This window comes from Lepisosteus platostomus, chromosome 13 (assembly GCF_059453375.1).
Source record: "Lepisosteus platostomus isolate fLepPlt1 chromosome 13, fLepPlt1.hap1, whole genome shotgun sequence".
In the NCBI taxonomy this organism is placed as follows: Eukaryota; Metazoa; Chordata; class Actinopteri; order Semionotiformes; family Lepisosteidae; genus Lepisosteus; species Lepisosteus platostomus.
The window spans coordinates 43,747,498-43,768,789 of NC_142623.1; the positions used below are offsets into that span (position 1 = coordinate 43,747,498).

A 21,292-nucleotide genomic window follows, 5' to 3' on the forward strand; every position below is an offset into this window, starting at 1 on the left:
TCAGATCACGGGGCTCACATCCCCCCTAGAGGGCGGCCTCGTGGCATCGGGGTGCTGGCAGCAGTGAGAGTGGGGTGGTGGTGGATCAGGCAGGAGCTTGTGTAAGTGCTTTTAAAGGGAGCTAACCCAGGTCCTGCTTTTAATGAACTTGGCACTCTGGTGTGTCACAGATCACACCGTTCTTTATTTTATCACCGTTTCTACAAAGTTTCAAAATGCTTTTTATTCCACATACTGTACTTCACATCCAGATTATGCAGACTAATCTTGCCTTATGGATAGTATTGGTTTAATGACTTTTTGACGCAATCAGTAGCTATATTTTTTGGCAAAGCCTTAAATCAAACTGCACTCTGGTCCCCAGCAGATCATGGTTTTATTTCCACATCTGGCAGATGTGATCCACAAGGAGAACAATGTAGTTCAGCTTCTCCTGTCACCATGTGTGCTGTGCTGTGCCACTGTTTTCATTGAGCATTGCAGAAGTTCATATTATATTGTTTCATTGCAATTACGCTTATTAGGCACCTGTTCTGTTTTTATCTATCATTAGAGTAGAACTGGTGCAATCGGTGGACTGCATTCGCACATGAACTCTTTCGCCACCCTTTCCCATGCGTGTGTGTGTGTCTGTATAATATGGACACTTCACAGATACCACATAAAAAACACTGCCACCATGAAGCCCTGAGAGATCATGAACATCCCAGGGTGGAAGGAGATAATAATACCCTCAGGATGGCTGATGTGCTTGACAAAGAGGCAAATCCTGCAAAGGCACAGCCAAGGTGAAGCGGTCAGTCAGTCCAAACGCCTGGAATTCCCCTGCCCATGAAGGAGCTGTAACTCGAGGTGAGCAAGATCTCAATAAAACACCTCAAGGGGTTTGTCATTTCAAGGGGTCCAACATTTACTGGAAGCCTATCTTGGAATAAATATAGTTTCTGAAGTGACCACTGCTGGCAAGGGGTTTTTGACAGGAAGAAAAGGCAGACGATTCATGATGCAGCGACAACTTCTGAAAGAAGCCATCTCAAGCTGGCCGAACAATAAGTGACCCACGGGAACTCTGGAGAAGAGCAGGTGGCCAGCTGTGCACAGCTAATAGAGCAAGAGTGGACAGGCACCACACGCTCGAGACCAACACACGCCCATCGCTGCCCAGGCTGCAGCCAGAGGAGGATGAGCTGGGAAGCTATTAGTGCCAAGCGCTCTGGCTTGATTAATGATCCCGTCAGGGTGGACAGAGCCGGCTTTCATGCAGGAGTGGCCCGCCTGCTGAATCAGCTGAAAGAGAAAGAATTATGGTGCGTTCCGCGGGGGTTTGCTGAAAAATGTGCTTTACCTTTTTGGCAAACAGGAACTCTGTCATTACAGCGAGTATTATGATTGAAATCTTCATCGCATTTAATACCTAATCTGTTGAATGACAATTCTGGCAGCTGTTTTACCATCATTTTCTCTATATGACAATTGTTAAGCACTATTTCTTTCAACCCAGGTCACTAACGATGCCCTTGATCCCTGGGAGTCTGGTAAGAAATCAGTAGCCTGCACTTGAATGCGCTCCCCAACAAGTCGGGAAAAAAACCTTAAAGAGTGCAGACTTCCGACCTATAAAAGTACAAGATAATATCTTATTAAATTAAGTTAATTTGTATTAATTCAAATGAATGAACATGTAATAAAAGGCTTTTTGAATAACTTAAAACACATTTAGTATTGGTTACAACACAAGGCATGCTTCTAGTCAATTTTTAATTCTTCGAAGAGACTTTGCCAATATGACACAGAAAGGTTATAAACCACAGTTACATTTGGCCCATCGAGCTTGTTTGTTTTCTAGCAGCTAGTTGATCCAAGGAGCTCCTCCAGCTGTTCCTCCGTGTTCTCCCAGTTCACTTGTCACTCCAGCCTGCTGCTCCACACGGCTGCCTGTGACCACCACCTTCTTCTGAATTCCTGGAAGAACCACCCACATCCGTGTGTCTGCACCAACACTTTGGGAAGCTCCTCTGTGTGCCCATTCTGTAACGCCCGACTCTCCCCGGACTCTGGCTGCAGTCCGGCAGGGTGTGTCTGTCCCGCGCGCTGCTGTATTGAGGTCTCTGCAGGGGCAAACACACGGGCAGGGAACTTCATGCGCTCCATGTGCCAGAACAGCTCCCCTGTTTGCTCTTATTGTCACAGTGGAAGAATATGTTTCTGCGCCTTCGTAAGCAACTCAAGGTCAGTGTGTGGGGGCAGTTTCAATAGCCAACAAAGACTGGCAGCTGGAGGCAATAAGTGTCGTTTATTTGTGTATCATAAATAGAAATCTTGCTTATTTTACAGAAAATAAATTGGGCATTTATTGTACTGTTAATGTCAAGCACGTCTCTTAATTCATTTTCACATTTTGTCATTTTTTTTAATATTTGCTGCTGGTTAAGAATTTGGAATTCTTTGTTGTTTAGTGAAAAGGTTTCTACAGAGATTCATTTTATTTAGACTCATGTGCTCTCTTCTAGTTTGGTTACTTTATATTTTGTTCCTGTGTAAATTAAAATCAATTTTAATTAAATACACTTCACGAAATAGAAACCACAATGATTTTCTTCTATATTTGCACATAAATTGGGGGATATGATTCTGTCCAATATGGTAATTTTAGGAACATTAGAAACAAACTAACCTTGATCTGGCTTTTCAGATTGCAGGCCTGGAGCAGTGTTTGTCATTGCCTAGAACAGAGCATGTCAGCAGCTCTCAGTTGATCTGTGGGGAGGTGTTTCTCTTTGTTCCATTGGTAGACTTGACATCAGAACCCCTGAGTGACTCATGAAGAACTCAAGAGCATGGATTTGTTGATTGTAAAGGGAATGAATCCAACTGGAAATTGTTCAGACTGGGAGCTTGATCTTTACAGCACTTTGTGCAGTACTTGAGTAGGAACTCTTTTGTGTGCTCTACCTGACGTAATTACCCAAAAAGCACAACTCCGGTGGTGTTTTTGGTGTAACAAGACATGGGGTGACTGAATAGGGCAGGCACATCTGAGATTTGAGATTGTAATTGAGATGTAATTTTTTGTTATTTGAGGTAAATGCCGCTCCGCCCCTTTCGTATTTTAGTTGATGTCATGCACCTGTCCCCTGTTTAGTTTGTCTTTATTTAAGCCTGGCGCTCCCGCTATTCCTGTCTCAGCACTGGGAGATGGACGCCCGGAAACCCGCCTACCAGCGGGTCCAGGAGAGACCCGGCAGCATCGGCTTCCTCACGGCGTCCTGACCGTCTGAGTCCGGGGCTCGGAGCACCTGGCCTCGTTACTGTTTTTATCCTCCTGGTTCCCTCTCCCTGCTCTGGATCCCATTCCGGATTTTAACTGTGTTTGCTTCGTCTTGGATGAATCCCCCAGTTTTGGACTGCGGCCCGGAAACCCTCCTTTGGAGTTCCCTGAACTTGTTTGCCATCGCCACGCCCCCCGAGCACCGGATCACCGCCGTCACCCATCCTGATCCTCTTCGTCTCCTCCCCTGATGTCCTTCTCCACTTGCTTCCGGATTACACCGTCTGCACAGGGTCCTGAACTACTCTTCACGGGAGCCTGGACCGGCTCCCGTTACATCATGGTTGTAAAGCACCTTGAGAAAATGTTCCATGAGAGGTGTTATAAAAAATGAAGATGATTATTATGGTGATTGCCTGTGTTTCTTTCTTTGTTAGGTTCTCGACTAGGCTGTGTGAGACACCTCTGCCTGCAGGAGCAGGAAAATGCATGAAAGAAGCTCAGGCGAGATGTAGCCATTAAGGTCTGACAAGGTCTGAAACTTTTCTAACGACTACCAGAGTTTACCCATGTGTGATAACTGATCTAACAGAATGTATTAATAAAGAAGCGGGGCTGTGTGGACTTTGACATGCTCATCTCTGACAGATGGCAAGGCAGATGGAGGTAGTAAGTCATGTCCGTTTTTCAAGGCCTGGAGTCCCTGTGTCAGTCATGTGCTCAGCAGCACTCTGCCTATTTAGACTAGACTGAATCAGAGAGAACTGTGTCTGTGCTTCACATGGGCCTGGTGAAAAAAGAGGCAGAATTCAGCAGCACTGACTGTGGTCTGACTTGCCACAGCGGACACAAGGTCATGAAGCCAGGCAGACATCTGTGACCGAGGAACTCATTAACCATGAGAAAGACTGACGTGAACATGCATTGCTCACAACACTCTAGGCCAGGAGGGTATGATCTTTGAGTTTTCATCCCGTTTTTTGTTCTAGATTTAAATGCATAAGATCAAAATATATGAATATATTATCGATTGAGAAACACGAACAGTTTCATGTCCTTTAAAACATCTTCAAACTTTGCTGTTGGTTATTCAAACCCACACACCCTCCTACCACCATCACATGAATTTGTCTGGCTAAGGTATTTCTCACCTAATGACAGGGCACAGCTATATTGTCCAGGAATAGAAGAATTATTGATTTTCTTCACAGTCTGACCTCCAGATAGTCCCACCTTAATTCAACCATTGAAGCAATGTCTTACTCCTCTGCCTGCTCAGCTGTGGAGAGGGGTTGGTCGGTGATCTCTTCCTAGATATGCATTGAGATAGGCATTTACTACTTCTTCTTCTGATATTATTATAACGTCACCATAACAATAATGGATCTGTGGACGCTGTAAGCATTGTTACACTCTCCGACTACTCTGCAGTGAGCTCAGAGTTTAAATAGCATTGATGTGCTTTTCAGACATGGCGCCACTGAAGCACATACTGCCAGACCCCACATGCAGAATGCAGTAAGGCTTCTCTTAACACCCCAGCTGGGCATCAGACGTCCTACGGCAGTAGAGAAGCCCCCCTACAGTGAGGAGCGGATCACATCTGCGAACCCAAAAACATACCACTATACAAGTCCTAGTGAGAGAGGTTTCTTTAAATTGACAACACTGTCTTCACATCAGACACCTCAGAATGGGATGGCACAGAAAAGGGTGTCAAAGAATGAATGATCCCACGTCAAAATTACTAAACAAAAGATGCACATATGCAAACAAAAAAGTGAGACTTTGAACTGAGCATCCAACAATCAGTTTATTTTACTTAAATATGAGTGGGACTTAACACATAAAAAAAACTGAAAGAGCCAGATCCTTCACCACACTTTTTAATTCAGCAAAAACGTGGAAGAAAAAATGTTTGCTGTTTGGCTCGTTTGAAGTTTTTCTCAGTTTTCCAGAAGCACTTTAGTCTGTTTTTGTATGAGCCGTGCTGAGTCTGCAGCAGTCTGTTCGGTTTCTGTTAAATAATTTAAAATGAAAGCTTTGCAATAACCTCACAATCGTGAGATGGCAGGAAGAAGTGTGTCTTTCACATCTGGTTAACTTAAAGAAAGAAAAGACACATTAATAAATAAATCAGATTTTAACACCTGCTGTAAAAGTAAAACAAAACACACAGCAGAGTGTAAAAAGTAGATCAATGATTCATGAACTTTTAAACAGAGAATGACCATTGTTGACCTTGTGTAAGTCTTAAAATCGTCCTATTCCAGCAAGTTCTAAAGGCCTCTCTAAATCAGTACTTGCATGAGGCCGGGGAATAAAGGTTGCGTTGGTTCAGTGATGTGAACAATGAGTTTAAATAGCTCAGGGAGAAAGAGAACCTGAACACCCTCTCTTAAGGAGCACGGTCCCGGTTGAAGGTTGTGCTACTGATCCACACCCCTGCCCTGTGGTGGGTGTGAAGAGAATTCCCCTGCTGGAGACAGCCAGTGTAAGCAGGAGTCAGGGGGGACTGTTCGGATGTGTGAGCTGGTTTTGAATTTCAACAGAAAAAACCCTGGCTATCTGTTTTGGATAACCCTCAAAGGAGTGCGGCATATCCCCCATTTTCAAAACCAGACTCACAATTATTATTATCAGCCTTGTTGTTTGTTGTATCTGGCAGACGCCTTCATCTACGGCATCTCACAGCAATGCCAGGTCTCAGGCAACAACAAAAAGGAAAACTTTTTACAGTTTTTTGGCATTACAGTTAACATTACCCTAAAAACAGCTTGAATGCACAGCATGCCGTGCTAAAGGGAGTGGTGGTGAGAGCAGAGACCCTCACCCTTTCTGGGCAGGAAAGCCAGTATCGGCTGACCATCGCCTTCCCCACACCTGCAGCGAACGAGTGCTGTGCACTGTTTGGGAATAAGAATTTTATAGCTTTCATCAATTTGCTTGTTTTTTCAATCCAATTCAGTTTAGTGAGGCAGCAGAGCGAGTGACTCCAGGACTTGTAACCAGAAGGGCTGTGGCCCCCAGATTCTGGATGGGACCCCGTTACCAAAGCACCCCTGCACCAGGTACAGTACCCCGCGCCGATCACTCCAGGGAAAAGTTACACGCAAAACAAAAAAGTTGCTCCGGATAAAAGTGTCTGCTGGATAAATTAATAGTAAAGACAGGAATTGTCAGATGCGGGTGCATTTGTTATTGCGCTTGGCTCCCTCGTGAAGACTGTGACGTCTGTAGGTAATGAAGGATTGTGCCTCTCCAGCCACGCTCATCAGGGTAGAGAGGAATCTGGGCTGGGCGCTGGGTTCTGCAAGTGAAGGGAAGACGTTTGTCCCTGTCAGCACACCTCTCTCTGTAAACATTTTTCAGGCTCATTAGTACCAGGCAAGCTGGCCAACAGACGGTGAGTGCTGAGATCATACCCAAAGACAGAAAAAGTTGGAACTGCTTCCTTTATTGTCCCAGATGGGACGTTTTCTTTGCAGACCGGTAAAAGACACGACACAATGCACAATACAGTACATTAAACACAACATGAGCCCATTAGCCAACCAGAAACATACTTGCACGAGATGAGGAAAACAAGTTAGCAGCTGAAGTCATCTTCACGATTTAGAAAAAACGACAAAGAAATTGGGTCATCAGTGCGTGAGACTGATACACATGCTGATCCACCCTAGAGAAGGATACGTAATTGTTTACATAAAAACAAGGCTGACAGAGAGAGTGAGTCAAGACCGTATTTATGAAGATTAATGACAGATAAACTGATTTCAATAGATTTGAAAGGATTTTTTGTTTTTTTAGAAAAACACAAGTCCAACTTTCCCCGACTTCCTCCTGCACTGTTCTGCACTTCTGGGCTTTAGCAGCAGGGACCAGAATTCTTCACCACGTAATAAAATAATAAAATGCTAGCTCTATATTATGTTTCTCTATTATGGTTACTAATACTTTTTTTCACTTTGTCCTCTAAGATTAACCCACCCAAATTCTAAAGGAGTGTGAATTTTTCTTCTCGCAATGCAGTGCAAGTTTAATAAGTCCTTTATTAATATTAACTTAATCTGAGTCTTGATAATCTTTCAGATGAATCAGTATCACTCTGAGCCTTACTAAGTTTCAGATTCTCCACTGTACTTCAGCTTCAGGTTTTCTTTTCAATATCATAGTATTTACCCTGTCCCTCATTTGCAGGTCTGGTCCACACCCCAGAGATGTCAACCCTGACTGCAGTAATTGATGAGTGCCTCTGTCAACTGCTTCCAGTGGGCTAAAATAAGGAGGTGGGAGCTCCTCCTTAAAAAAGGAGCAGCTGTAGAGATAAAGGAGAAGAGCCTCTGCAGACCTAGAAGCCAGCACCTAGTGAGTTTCTCTTTTCCTGTGACAAGCTGCTCTTGCTTAACGGGCTTCAACTTAGTAGCACTAGGATCCAAGAGGGGGGTATCTCTGTGCTGACTAGTCTTAGCTTTTTTGTTAAACAACCTGCCTTAGCTGTATTTATCATGCTATGGCTATTGGAAGTGCCTATTGAGGCGTCTTGAGAATCTAGGGACACTAGTCCAACCTCTAACTAGTGTCATTTGAAGTTCTCAGGAGGTTCAAAGCAAGAAAGGAAACTGAAGTGGTTACTTGGGTCTGAGACACACCGGTCAAAGGAATCGTCTGATCCTTCAATAATTAACTTCTGGGTAAATGGTTAAGAGTCATCAATAACTTGAGGTAAGAAGAGATTGGAGAGAAGGAGCAGAGAGAGGGAAGGGCAGGAGAGAGGAGAAGAGCCAGTGGAGGCCAGAGGTTCTTGTTCCAATCACCTTTAAGACCAGATTCAAGTTAAGTATTTAAATCTTGTTGAGAGAGATTACTTTAGGCGATTTTTACAAAACTCTGATTTCCTGTATAGGGAATCCATAGGTTAAACACTGACTCTCCTGGTTAGTGGGTACATTTTAGAATAAGGAGACAGGTTTTCCATTCTCTTTGCATGCAGATTTATATATAGAGAGATTAAAATCTAGGTCTTGTTCTGTTAAGTTTAGAACATTTATCTCTCTTGTTGGCCTGTGTAAGTGTTATACAGTGTTTGAATACTTGGTAGCAGTCTGGGGTTTTTCCTTGTTCATCAGGACTTAGGCCTCTTGCCAAAAGCTTTACAATTTGGGGGTTATGGTTCTTTCTTTTAATCAGCAATTAACCTGCCCGGCCGATTTCTGTTTCACTAGTACCAGGACCCCTTTTTGTAACAATTTGCCATTTTTTTGTGTTAAGTCTCACTCTCCCTCCCCCCCATCTCTACCTGCGCAGCTGCCCCCTGGTTACCCCTCGCTCTGCAAAGAGGTCCCAGCCTCTTTGCCCTATGGCGTTCGCAGAAACGTCCGGTTCTTGGACGTCTTTATTCCTCGCGAAACATCGCTAGCTGTCTTTGGAAGAAGAAAAAAAACACTGGCTGAGATAAGAATTCAGGCCCAGACTGAATCCAGTTTTAGCTTTCTCTTTAGGCTTGAAGCGCAGTGCCCCAAAGTGGGTGAAAATTCAATTTATCCAGCGGAATTAAATAAAATGGCTATCTCCATCGTTAAATTGCCAAGATAATTTATTGAGTCTTAACCCCGTTAACAAAGAGCTGCCGCTGTCGAATGATTCCCCTTGTGCTGTGACCTTCCTGTCGGTGAATCAGTGACACAGGGGCGAGTTTCTCTCTTCTCTTATCTGCATTACTTGGGGGCTGGAGACTGTGAATTCCAACCATTGGTCTTCTCAGAGCTCTTGTTCAAACAGCATGTGGGCACCTGCAGATTCATCAGACGGACCAATGCGTTGGCAGCCACGAGTGTGGTTAGGAGGACCTGGACAATCTCGCCGAAAATCATCTGGTAAAGCAAGAAACAGAATAACGCTGAGTCACAGAAATCTGTACTGCTGAGCCCAAAATTCAAGACATCACCCATTTGTGTCACCACATCAACATATCCTTTTTCTTAAATCCTCTAACACTCTTTGTTTCTCATCTCAGTCTAATTCACATCTCAAAACCTACCTGCTTCAGTCCACACCTGCTTTCAATGGCTACAGGAGGATCCAGTGCATTAGTTTAAAACCTGTTTTTTTGTGTGTTTGGCCTTTTTTTTTTGGAGGTTGAGTCTGTCTCTGTATTTAAGGTTGCTATCATGATGAATAGCACATCCTTTACTTAGAAGTTGTCTTCCTGAGGGAGATACATAACAGTGAGGGATGGAATGTTGTTGTGCCATAAAAATCTATCTTACTAAACCTCCTATTGGAGTGCTGGCAAAGTGCATAAAGAAGTATAAGATCTGTGCAGAAGTGCAAGGTCAGTGAGTGCTGAGAAAAGATGGATTGTGCCACCTTGTTAATTTCCATAATTAATTAATTACATTCATACAGCGCTTCTCATCCCAAAGGATCCCAGAGCAATTCACATACAGGACTGCATCCCCAGGATTTAAATTTTAAGAGATTTTAAAATTCATGTGAACTCTCAATTGTGTTCTCTCTTGGATTGTCATTATTCAGGAATAAATTAACCACACAGTTAAGGCAATTGTTTATTTAAATGATTATTTATTAACCATTACTAATTGTTTATCAGTTAAATTAAGCTTAGAAAAATCTGGGCCTTGCAGTCACTTGTGGCCTGTGAGTTAGTGACTTTGTCCTTGAACAGAGCTTTCCAGCTCATCTAGAGTTTATTTTGATCTGGAGTTTCTAGTAACTACAAACTTCAGCTTTACAATTCCTCCCTTGGTGATATTATAGATTGTATCGCTTAGGAAAAAACTAAAGAAGCATCATTCACACATTATTCTCCTTGCTACAACAAGCAGCTTCGCTTCATGAAATGACATGGTTATGAATCTGAACACAGAAAGAGGGACCTTGGTCTGTCTGTTCATTTACTTGACCTGTAGCAACACTAGTAATCCTATATGCACGGATTGTCCCGGCCAGCTTTATTGGAAATCTAATGGAAGAAGGGAAAAGTAATTCTAGAAGTATTTTTATTCCTCAGTTCTTCATCTCTTAAATCCAGTAAAGAACACCATGCTTGATGACTCCAATATAATCTGAAATTACTCAACCCTGGAGTTAGATTGTATCTTGTGATTCCCCTGCTGAGGATAAAAGTATATTCTCTCGAGCTCCAGGCATTTATCCTTGCTCACTGCCAAGCAAGATATGCAACCACATCTTCCTGGAGTCCTGTTCCCACTGTCTTCCTGTGTTCACACTGAGCAACTCTGCCTATCAGACAGACATCATCAACACTTCACTGAAATCTGGAATTGTTCTCACTGTCCTTTAAATTGCATTTATTATTTATCTCTGCCACAAAAGAAGAACTTAGACTCTAGCCTCCTCTGTAATTATCAGTCAATATCTAACTTAACATTTTCGTAATGTTTGGGCTGCTGCAGTTCAGTTACAAGCTCACTTATCTGCAAATGAGATTTATGAGCAATTTCAGTCTGGATACAGATCGATGGATCAAGAGATGCAGTTATAGTGTTGGCTTTCTTACAGTAGAATCCATAATTGCCGAAAAGAAGGGATATTTTTATGTGAAATGTTTCCAGTGAACAAACAGCAGAACTTGATTTGTTAGGTTTAATAAGTCCTTTATTGAACCTCATCTGAGGCTTGATAAACTTTCAGATAAATCAATATTTCTCTGAGCCTTGATTTCAATTAGATTGTCTAGCAGGACTCTAAATTGCATGTACATAAGAAAGCAAAACAATTCAATAAAGACACATGATGAAAGCAAACTCATAAAACTAGCGTCTGTTTTTGACAAGTTGTCTTAAATATAATCTGCCTCTCTGGTGACAACCTGTCTCCAGGCTGGAGCTACTGTAAATACAGGAAAGTATAATTTAAACATTTCTGATTTAATTTAGTCTCTCTGGAGGACCATGGTGCCTTCTACTTTTATATTCGCTCAAATGGTCTCATTATCTAATTGATTAAATTAAATATGTCTTAAAATGTGAGTTGGAACAGCTTTATAAATGCAGTTGACAGCAGAGAGAGCAAACGGTTTGTCACAGTGCCGTCTGAAAGATCTCCATTGGGAAAGGAGTGCAGTCCAAGCAGGAGAGCTCAAGGGATCCGCTGTCTAGGTTGAGATGCTTGGCTGCCTCTGTCTGTGTTTACAGTATTGACACCTGAGTGCATGGTGACCCTTTGTGTGGTTCTAATGAGGTCAGCCCTCTCTGTTCTTTAGTCAGGCAGTTCTGAACAGGTTGCTGTTGGACCCACACTGAGACCATGTGGATTGCTGAACTGCAGAATCAGATCAGCTGGCTGTCCTACACGTAAGGTAAATCAGGATGAGGAATAATCTGTATGGCAGGGATAGTAGATCCATTGACTTGCTAATGGGGGATTGTAGCTCCTGAATAAGATGATTACATTTATTTATAGTCCGTAAAGCACATTATTAAACAATCTGCTCTGAAAGCCATTTTTAAAAGGTTCTCACATCTCAACACAATGAAATGCTTTGTGCCCACTGGCCAGAATATTAGGAGCACCCCACCAGATAACACATTGGGCCTTGGTGCTCATAAAGAACAGCCTGAGCAAGAGGTGTCATGCATTCCAGTGAGTTTTGGAACATGTCCAACCTCGATCTCCAGATGACGTTGTTCCACCAGTTCCTTATGTTAAGAATTGACAAAAATTGTCAAATAGCATTCTGGACCAATTTCAATGCATCACCATCTTCTTTCCTGATCCCTCTGGTGTATGCTAGAATGTCTTTACTCTTGCTGGTAAAGCTCTCTGTCTCTGTTCAAATCCCAGCATAGTGACTGTCTTTGCTGAGCATACTGATAGGTAGCAGCCTATTCCAGTTGCTCCAGCAGGAAGCAGACGGAGTGGGAGTATACACCTGGACAGAACTCTTCTCTGTGGAAGGTCCTGCCCCCCAGCCATGCTAGTACCTGTTAATACAGGTGTGCAGACTGCCCCCACTGCAGTGGGGACCGTGGACTAATGAGTCCCTTGAGCCCTTACCACAAAATGGTAAAACACTGTAACACCCAACGAGTCTGTTACTGAGGAGCTCTTTTTTCACCCTGAAATATTTATCCATTAAGGGACTAAATGTGTCCCTCAGAGAAGAATCTGGGTCAGAAACCCATAACCGTCCCTACCGTCCGGTGGGCAGGAACATTGGTAATGTGTTGTGGTCGTCATGGTAGAATTCATCCTCCTCATTTATTCCCATTGATCCTCAGGTATAAGAATGGATAAACTTACTATAAGGTGTATGAGAAGAAGAAGAAAGATTTTCACCCAGCATGTAAGGTGATATTTTTATAATGATGACTGCCCTCCTTTTTTTTAGATTTTAAACAGTCATTACAAGAATCCTTTTAATATTTCAAAACCCAGACGTCACTCCATAGAGACTCTAAAGTCATACACTTCAAATGAGCACAACAGAAAGTTCCGGCAAATGTACCCTATCTTAACAAGTCCCCCAGGCCAAAACAGTTAAGCCTCTGCTTTGAGCGGTAAAGACACAGAGACAGAACGAGCCATCTTTTACCTGCACCTGTCTATGAGCTATTGGCGATTTATAAAATTGGCTGGGAATAACCCAGGAAATAATAGGCGATCTCAAATATATGAACCCCAAGTATAAAGGGTCTGATCTTAGATCCCTCTTTCCCAGGATTTCTGTCTACCTCTCTGGTATCCTTAAAGCAGGGGTTCCGTAATACCTCATGAGCTCTCCTTCAGAGGGTTTCAGATAAAGAACGTCTTCCACTACCCCAGTAATGTGCTGAAGGCTTTGGAACTGTTGTCGGTATTTGAAGATTAGCGGCGAGGAGCTCTCAAGTTCTTACTTTTGGTGTTGTTTGAACGGTGAACTTTTTCAAGGACTTTTGCTTGTTTTCTTTTCGTTGACCACACAGCTCACCCGGTGTGTCATGAGGATGGATAACCGGGGGAACGTCGACCCTTCGAAGCAGCTCTTTCAGGAAATAACTGCATGAACTCAGCCCATGACTAACTTTTAACTGCGCTGACATGATGTATCACTGGGCTCCGTTCTGTACACCAGAGCTCCGAATGAGGGAAGGCTTCGGCACTTTGAGGTGACAGGGATGAAAAATGTTACCTTTAATTCTGGAAGTCATCACAGTAAGTCAAACGGGTTGCGGTTTGACATTCAGCTCTATCCAGTATATTACGAATATATTGCCATTCACGATAATCTATGACACTGGTTGGATGTAACTCTCTGGCTGATCCCTTGCTGAGTTTTAAAATATGACACATAATAAAATCTGTAATAAATAAGTCAATACCACTTTCAGAAACTGTAGTTTCACTTGCAGATGCCTTTGACTCAGGGTTGAATATATGTTAATGAAATATTGCATATATTAAACACAGATTATGCCCCGGAGGAGACATTTCATTCTCGCTTTTACCTAGAAAAAAAAATTGGAATTGAATGCTGTGCACAGAATTCAAATTTAAATGTGCTTATCAGGGCAACCAGTAGCGTTTTCAAATCTCATGAAAAAATTGGCTGACAAAAAGAATGTCTGTGCTTTTGTGAACAACCAGAACGTCAGTGGCAGTGGAAGACAGGGAGAAAATGAATGCTCACTCTTCCACTCTGCTCTGTATTGGAGAAGGACTCTAACGTCTGTAAAACAAGCTCTGAAAGTGTCATATACACAAGGCTGGCTGATGACTTTTCTTCTGAGACCCTTTTCCAGGGCTCACAGGCTTCTTGTAAGAAAGAGCATAAAAATGCTTGTCATAAAAATTGAAACTTTACTTTGATTGACATAAATAAGGAGAAACTTTTGCTGGTATCCAAAGAGGAATTTAAATGTCAATACTGACAAGACAGCATGAATAGCAAGCTTCAGTTTCTTATGTAAGTCAAATCCCTCTCGGAAATTCTGCATGGAGGGCACTTAAACATGAATTTGATGGCTTGGGGATGAATGAAACTTTGCATATTAAGTCTACTAGTAGCTGTAAAATACAAATAACACAAACAACCCACTAGATTATTTTGAAGTTGAACAGGTGACATTTTCCTTGAAAAGAAAATAATCTCTCTTGGTGACTACCCAAAATGAACTGGGCGCTGGTCTCCCGTCCCCAAACTAGTTACATTCATACATAAAAGGACACCAATTGGTTAACTAATTCTGGAGGACATAAGGCTCTTCAATCAGCACCAGAGTCAGTGAGTACAACAGGCACTGCCTGCAGTCGCCTAGACTCTGAGCTAACTAAAGCAAGCAATTCCAATAAACGGTAGTTCGTTTTCTTTTAGTTTAGAAACCTTTTAGGACCAAGAATTTGGAATTTGGAAGAGCTGAACAACTGGGGGTGGTGGGGGGGAGGCAGAGCAGCAGGGATTTTCACTGATAACTCTGGAAGCTCACAGGCACCTAACAAGGCTCGAGCTGCTGCTGTAAACTCTCCCAACACCGGCGGCGTGCAGCCATCTGTGAGCAACAGCAGCCCTCATTCAACCACATTGAGCCTGATCCAGACCCAATCAAACTAACAGGGATGGATGACTTCTGAATCAGTGCTGTTTTGCTGGCTTAAACTGTCAGCCATAGGGGAGACGACACCAACAAAAATCAACAGAAACACGTGGAAAGACATGACAAATCAGGCTTTACGGTTTTAAAACTGCTTCCCTTTCCTTTGTTTTGCTTTTATGAAGTGCAGAGTGATTTCAGAATCCTTTTTTTCTCATGAATTCTTTATTTTCTTCCTATAGTTTTCCATAGTGAACTTCTACAGTGATGGGGATGATAGCAGTAATAGGAGAATTAGGAACTTCATTGTTATCATCACATATACCATGGACATTTTCCTGTTAATTCATATGTAAGATAGAAATAAAATACTGGCATCTTTTCATTGGAATTATATTTGTAAAGCCACACTTGTGTGATTTAGTCTCCAGAGAGACTTCTCAGACTAGTGTGCTCTCTGCAGCCAGTAATAAACAGGTTAGTATTTTAGCATATGTTGCTTTTTCCTGCTTTTCATTTCTGTTGAATGTTTTTATTCCCTCAATATTTATTCTATTGTAGAGCTTCAGAAAAACATGCAAATGATCACATTTTATTATATTTTTAATCCTTTTTGTTGGCTTTTATTTCCCCCATTCTCTAATTTCTTCTTAAAAACAAACTTTTCCTGATAGCGTGGGTGTTGGCATTATGGGATATGTACTGTGGGTACAGTGGAGTCTGCTGTCTGGAGCTCAGCCAGCAGCTCAATGTGGGCAAGACTGAAGAAGTCAAGGCTCGTGCAGGAAAGGGCTGCAGTGGAACCTTTGGTCAGTCTCCTCACACTGCCTGCTGAATGACGCAGCAGTAAGGTGAAGTCTAGTTCTGGGGTGAACTTCACCCAGTCTGCATGTTTTGTTTCAGTGTTTGCCATCTAGACACTATAGATTTATTAAAGCAATTTCCAGGTGTTTTCACAGCAAATTTGATCTTTTTGCATTGGTTAAATGATAATTTGTTCGGTCAGACCTATTTATTTGTTTCCAGGTCTTCCAACTGTAGCTTATAACTTCACCAACTTTAGGAATGCCCTGAAACCCTCTGCGGTCAAGTTGAAAAACAGCTGTAAGGGTGCGAACAAGGCCGTTCAGAGTTCGGGTAAGTATAAAGTTATGGTTAGGCTTCATGCCAGGGTTATTGAAATACACAGTTTGTGCTCGTGCCCACGGTAAGCTGTCAGTTCTGGCTACACCAGACCAATGTCCTGAGCTGTTCACACCTGACCAATCCCACAGAGGTGTGTCAAGGGGCACGTGTGCCTCCTGGAAACCCCTGACGACAAATTGTAATGAATGGTGCGCAAGATTCAGGAGTCGTTCGACATCTGTTTCCGAATGTATCTGCGCATTACTTTCTAACAAGACCTAAACTGTTGGAAATTATATTGTGTTTATGATCTGTGTAATACATACAACTATTACCATCCTTGCTTTTAGTTTAATGTGGATAATGATGCCTCTTAGGTGCATGCTTTTAAATTACATCACATATTATTTCATTTTCCCAACAATTTTAAAACTGGATTATGGGCGCATTTGGATATGTGAGCATTAGGTGTCTTGATCTTACACATAGCACAGATGCAATGAGATATAGTTGTGAAAAACCTATTTTGTACCCCAGTCAAGAGTTAAATCCATCTGATAATATCTTGCACGGCACCTTTTTCCGTGCAGTGAAATGGGTATTTTTGCTCCAACTTGTTTTCTGAATCCCAAAAGATTGCAATTTACAAAATGAAACTGCATCTTTTCAGAGTATTCTTGGCAATAAAACATGGTAATGAATTTAGATTTGCCAACATTTTATTTGAAGCCAAAAAGAAAATCTTGTAATTCTGCATATACTGTACAGTACAGTACCTTTTTGTGCTGTAACTTAGAATACAATCCTTCAGGAGCATAAATCATCATATTTGTCATTCTGCTAAGTAAAGACAAAGCCCTCACTTTCCTCTTTATCATAATACACATCCTGACATTATAATTTGTTACTTTTCTGTGTGAACCCTGGTATTTGAGGCATATGTAGAAACACATGGTGCAGTATTCTAGTTTGCAAGAAGTTTTGCTCTTTTATTTTTTAGAGCTACTATTTAACTGCTGCAAAATGTAGAAGTTACATGTACATGTAATGAAATAACACTTCTCTCTGCCTACACACGCCATTCATCATTGACTTTCAGGGAAATGGGATAGTCGAATTACCCTTTTTTAATTTCCCATTATCAGGCTTGCAAGGGTAAGTAAAAATGATATTAGCTTGTTATTATTGAGGCATTTTCCCTTCACCAAATCTCTGTGATTGATTACAACACTAATGTGCTTAGATTAGACAACTTTCATTTTTATACCTACTCAGAAATGTGGTAATGATAGAGAGCCACATAAGAGGAAGAAGAAAACAGAAATTAATAGCTAAGCAACTTGGAACAGTATTTCACTAACCACATTCGAACCTGACTGGGACACACTGCAGTTTCAGTAGGCATGCTGGCCTGTCTAAACTCCAATTTCTGTTGAGTGATTTAACTCCCTGTTGTGCTACAGGTGATCTGTAATGGGCTTTCTTTAATTTGATTTCATTCCTCATTTAGTTTTGTTACCACCCCTCCAGAAGAATTTCAAACATGCTTCTGAGAATATCCACCAGACAGAGGTCAAATCTCACACAGGACTCTTGAAGTTCAATTATATTAATAATACTCCAAAAAACTGATTTTCATTTGTGAAGTTAACTAATCAGAAGCAGGTGGTATTTTCAGAAAAATATTCACATATATGAATGAGGGTCATTTTCGTTCCCTGGAACCAAAGTATGTAACTCCTAGTTATATATTTAGTTCTATTTTATCTTTTGATTTCTCATCCATATACAGTAGCAAAGATGCATGATTCCTGCGATAAGAAAATTAAACAGGATACATGTCCTTTAGGATTCCTGGACCTGAATACTTGCACATTTCTTACATACAGTAGAACTTGTAGGGTACAGTACCTTCAGAAATTTAGTTTCTCCTGAGTAAGGAGTCTTACTGCGTTGTGTTCAGTGTCAGTGCTGCCGAAATATGTAGGAGTTTAGTCCGCAGGGGTATCACAGGATTTGCATGAACCCTACAGGAGTGGAAGTGTTTGTCTGTGCTGATTCATACCCTTCTGTCTTTTGTGTCAGTGCTGTGTCATAGCTACCTGAACATCTTTCTAATGAAAAAAAAACGAGTCCCAGGACTAGAGCAGTTTAAGAATGTGACACAATTTATTATCTCCCCGATGTGCACAGCCCAATCACTACCCTGTGTGTGAGACTTCATCTGTCGCGGCGGCGAGAGGCAGTTTTCCACGGCCTGGGAGGGCAGCCATGGAGAGTCCATCGTTTCTGGATTCAGGTCACGCCTGCTCCTCAGCTGTGCGTTCAGCGCAGACTCCACTGGGATCGGACCCTTCCCGCATCGTCTCGAGGCACAGTGCGCCGTTCGCTTTAGTAATAAAACACGTCGGATTCAATTGCTGGAAGTGCAATATAAACCAAAGCAGAAGCATCCTCCCAGCACTTGACCTTGCCCTGTTCGCTTATCGATTTGCTTTCCCTTATTACCCCACAGATTCGCTCTCGCTGAGAAAAAAAAACCTGTTTTAAATGAGTGGTTTGCTTTTGTCATGCCAGGCATTGATTCAGCTCTTGCTGCCATTTCCCCAGATGTAAGAGTCATATTTTCTGACAAGCGTGTTGCACCAGCCAGCTGTTGCCAGGTGTGCAGGCTGGGGCCTGGGGGCTCACTCCAGGAACCTGTTGCACCAGGTGAGTTTCAGGCCCAGAGGAAACCTCCATTCAGAGTCTAGTCTAGTGTGTGAGTGTGTGTTTGTGTCTTTCTGCCCTGCGGTGGACTGCTGTCCCCTCCAGGCTGTGTCCTGCCTTGTGCATGGTACTTGCTGGGATAGGGTCCGGTTCCCCCTGCAGACCCTGAACTGGTCGGAACAGGGATGGCTGGACAGGTAAATTGCACTGCACCTTGAGCGAGAGGAGTTGTCAGAAGGGAAACATTGCTTTCAGGTTCTTTCTCATTCTTTTTCCCCCAAGCACAGTGTTACTCCGAGAGAACCACAGTCAGTCAGACCTATCCAGAAAACATCGGCAGCTTGAAAAAAGATGGATTAACTCAGTCTCTGGAGGGTCTCCATCTGGACCTCTACTGACTCATGTTTAATTAGGTATTTCTCCCTTCAGACTCTTATGTCTGATGTATTTCAAACAATCTATTTCATTCTAATTTGGCAGCCTGACATGCATGCCAGAAGAAAGGTCTTTGTCAACAATGCAGGCCATGCAAAATAATTTGGTTTTTCTTTCTTTCTGGATTATTTTTGTTACCGTAAAACACTGAGTCATTTAATCTAAACAGCTGCTTGCCTTTGAAGCTGTAAATGGAGAATACAGGGAGATCTCACTCAGCTCATTTATTTCTGCTGTTTACCATAATTTAAATATAAGAATGATTATTGATTTTACTCATGGTAATCATGTCATATGGAGTTGCTAAATTTTAAAGAACTTTTGTCTAAAAATCCCTGTTTTAAACATATAAATAGGGAATTACTCAGTTGTATTAGTTGTAATGATTGAGGTTGGGCAATTTACACATTACTTGTCCTCATAATTCTGTAATCATCATTAATAAATGTCTTATTAGTTCTGGTGCAAAGCAATTTAATTCATCTGATCATTAAAATTGTTTTTAAAAAGGATTATAATTCAAGGCTTGCCCCAAATACAAGTTTAGGGATCATTAATAAATGCCTACTCCTTCTCATAAAATAATGTGTAGAACACATACAGCAGCTTATTAACCCTTATACTGCATATACTTTGGAAATCATGGGCATGATGACTGACATTTTACATCATGTGGACTTAGATCATCATAAAATATGAATGCACAGTGTGTGACCCGAACGTATTACCTGCTCATCAGTATTCCTCGCCTCTGCTGTGACAGAGCAGTGTGCTTATTGTTGCAGTTCTTCTCCCGGCGTTATTATTAATTTCTCAATTAGTCCGCAAGACTCCTTTCATGAGGATGTGATGAAGGTGACTGGTACTGACAAAAGGAGCGTGCTGGAGACCGAGGGGGGCTCCCAGCAGCCCGCGGCTCCTCCTGCCCCAGCGTGTGACCTCACTCCCCCACGAAGGGCAGGAGTTCAGGCTGCTGGAGAGGAGGTGTGGCTGAGCACACCGAATTCTGCTCAGACTGCGGGACTGGACCGAGGAGTCCAGATGTACTGCAGGTTTAAATAGTGGAGGATTCTGGCATATGTTGGCATGTTCCTTAGCCACCTAAAATTTTAGATTTTACTGAAGATTTCACACATGGTGATGCACTAAAATGCACTGCCCGTAAATACTCTGCTGGCACTTTAAGTATGAGGATGTCCCGCCCTGATCCATCCTGCTGCAGAATGATGGACTTTTCACTGAGGAAAGTGGCCCTGAGTCCAGAAATGGACTGAATGAGCTGTGCAACTAACCACCTGGAGCTTCTGGAAGAAATAGCTTGATTGGTGGATCAATAAAATGCACAGGAAAGCAACCCGGAGAGATGGGCTGAAGGGCCTTTTTGCCTTTCTTGTGTTGTTAATTAGTAGCAGTAGTAGTAATAATAATCATTTGTATAATGTCTGTCATCTCTAAGGATCCGTAAGTGCTGCACATATAGGAGGTTATCCACTTCATCTACCACTGTCGTGTAGCCCAGCTAGGTGACAAAGTAGGCTTCATTTTCCTCAAGGGGCAATTTATTTCCTTCGCTAGCAGCCCCACCTGGGAGACTCATAGCTGTAAGATCAGCCTGGATGGGCGATGGTCAGGGAAGTGGACCCTGTGCAGGAACCAACAGACTAGGGACTACAGGAGCAACCAGAAGACTAAATCATCAGGCAAAGTCCAAGAACAGGCTGAAAACAGAAACCAGGAAGGCCCTCTGAGAAAAACCCCAAAAGGCCCAGGAACAGAAACACAGAGGATCCAGGAGAGAAAACAGCAGAAGTAATAAGGACAGGAGCTGGTCAAAAAGCTGGAATGTGACAAGGGTAAGAAACAAGGCAAGAATCAGGAGAAACAGCTACAGTGACCACATGGACAAGTGGCCAAAAAATGAAATATTTATTAAAAATATATTATCTGTCTGCAGCAATACCACAGGAAGTTTATAAATAATAGCAGCATACTGTGATATTGCCACAGCCGGATAAGATATATTTTTTAATAAACAAAAAAGTCATAGCGGGTAAATATAGCCGAAACTCAACAGACACCAGCATGCCGTATTGACAAGAAAAGTATTGCACACTCACTGTATGTCTGGAACCTCAAAGATGGAGCTGGGTCGTACGTTTTATTTGTTTTTAATATAACAATGTTAATTCTTGTGCTGTGT

The 21,292-nt window shown here is 42.2% G+C and overlaps 1 long non-coding RNA gene across 3 annotated transcripts; it reads left to right on the forward strand.

Moving 5' to 3' along the window:
• The first annotated feature begins 571 nt into the window (after positions 1–571).
• Positions 572–13,790, forward strand: LOC148650726 (uncharacterized). 3 transcript variants are annotated; one of them, XR_015926211.1, is made up of 6 exons: positions 572–1,307; positions 1,502–3,801; positions 6,237–6,339; positions 7,469–7,636; positions 7,861–11,612; positions 13,219–13,790. It is a non-coding gene; the product is annotated as an uncharacterized LOC148650726 (long non-coding RNA). The 3 variants fall into 3 exon arrangements; XR_015926209.1 differs by having other exon boundaries at positions 572–3,801; XR_015926210.1 differs by lacking the exon at positions 7,861–11,612 and having other exon boundaries at positions 572–3,801.
• The last annotated feature ends 7,502 nt before the right edge of the window (positions 13,791–21,292 follow it).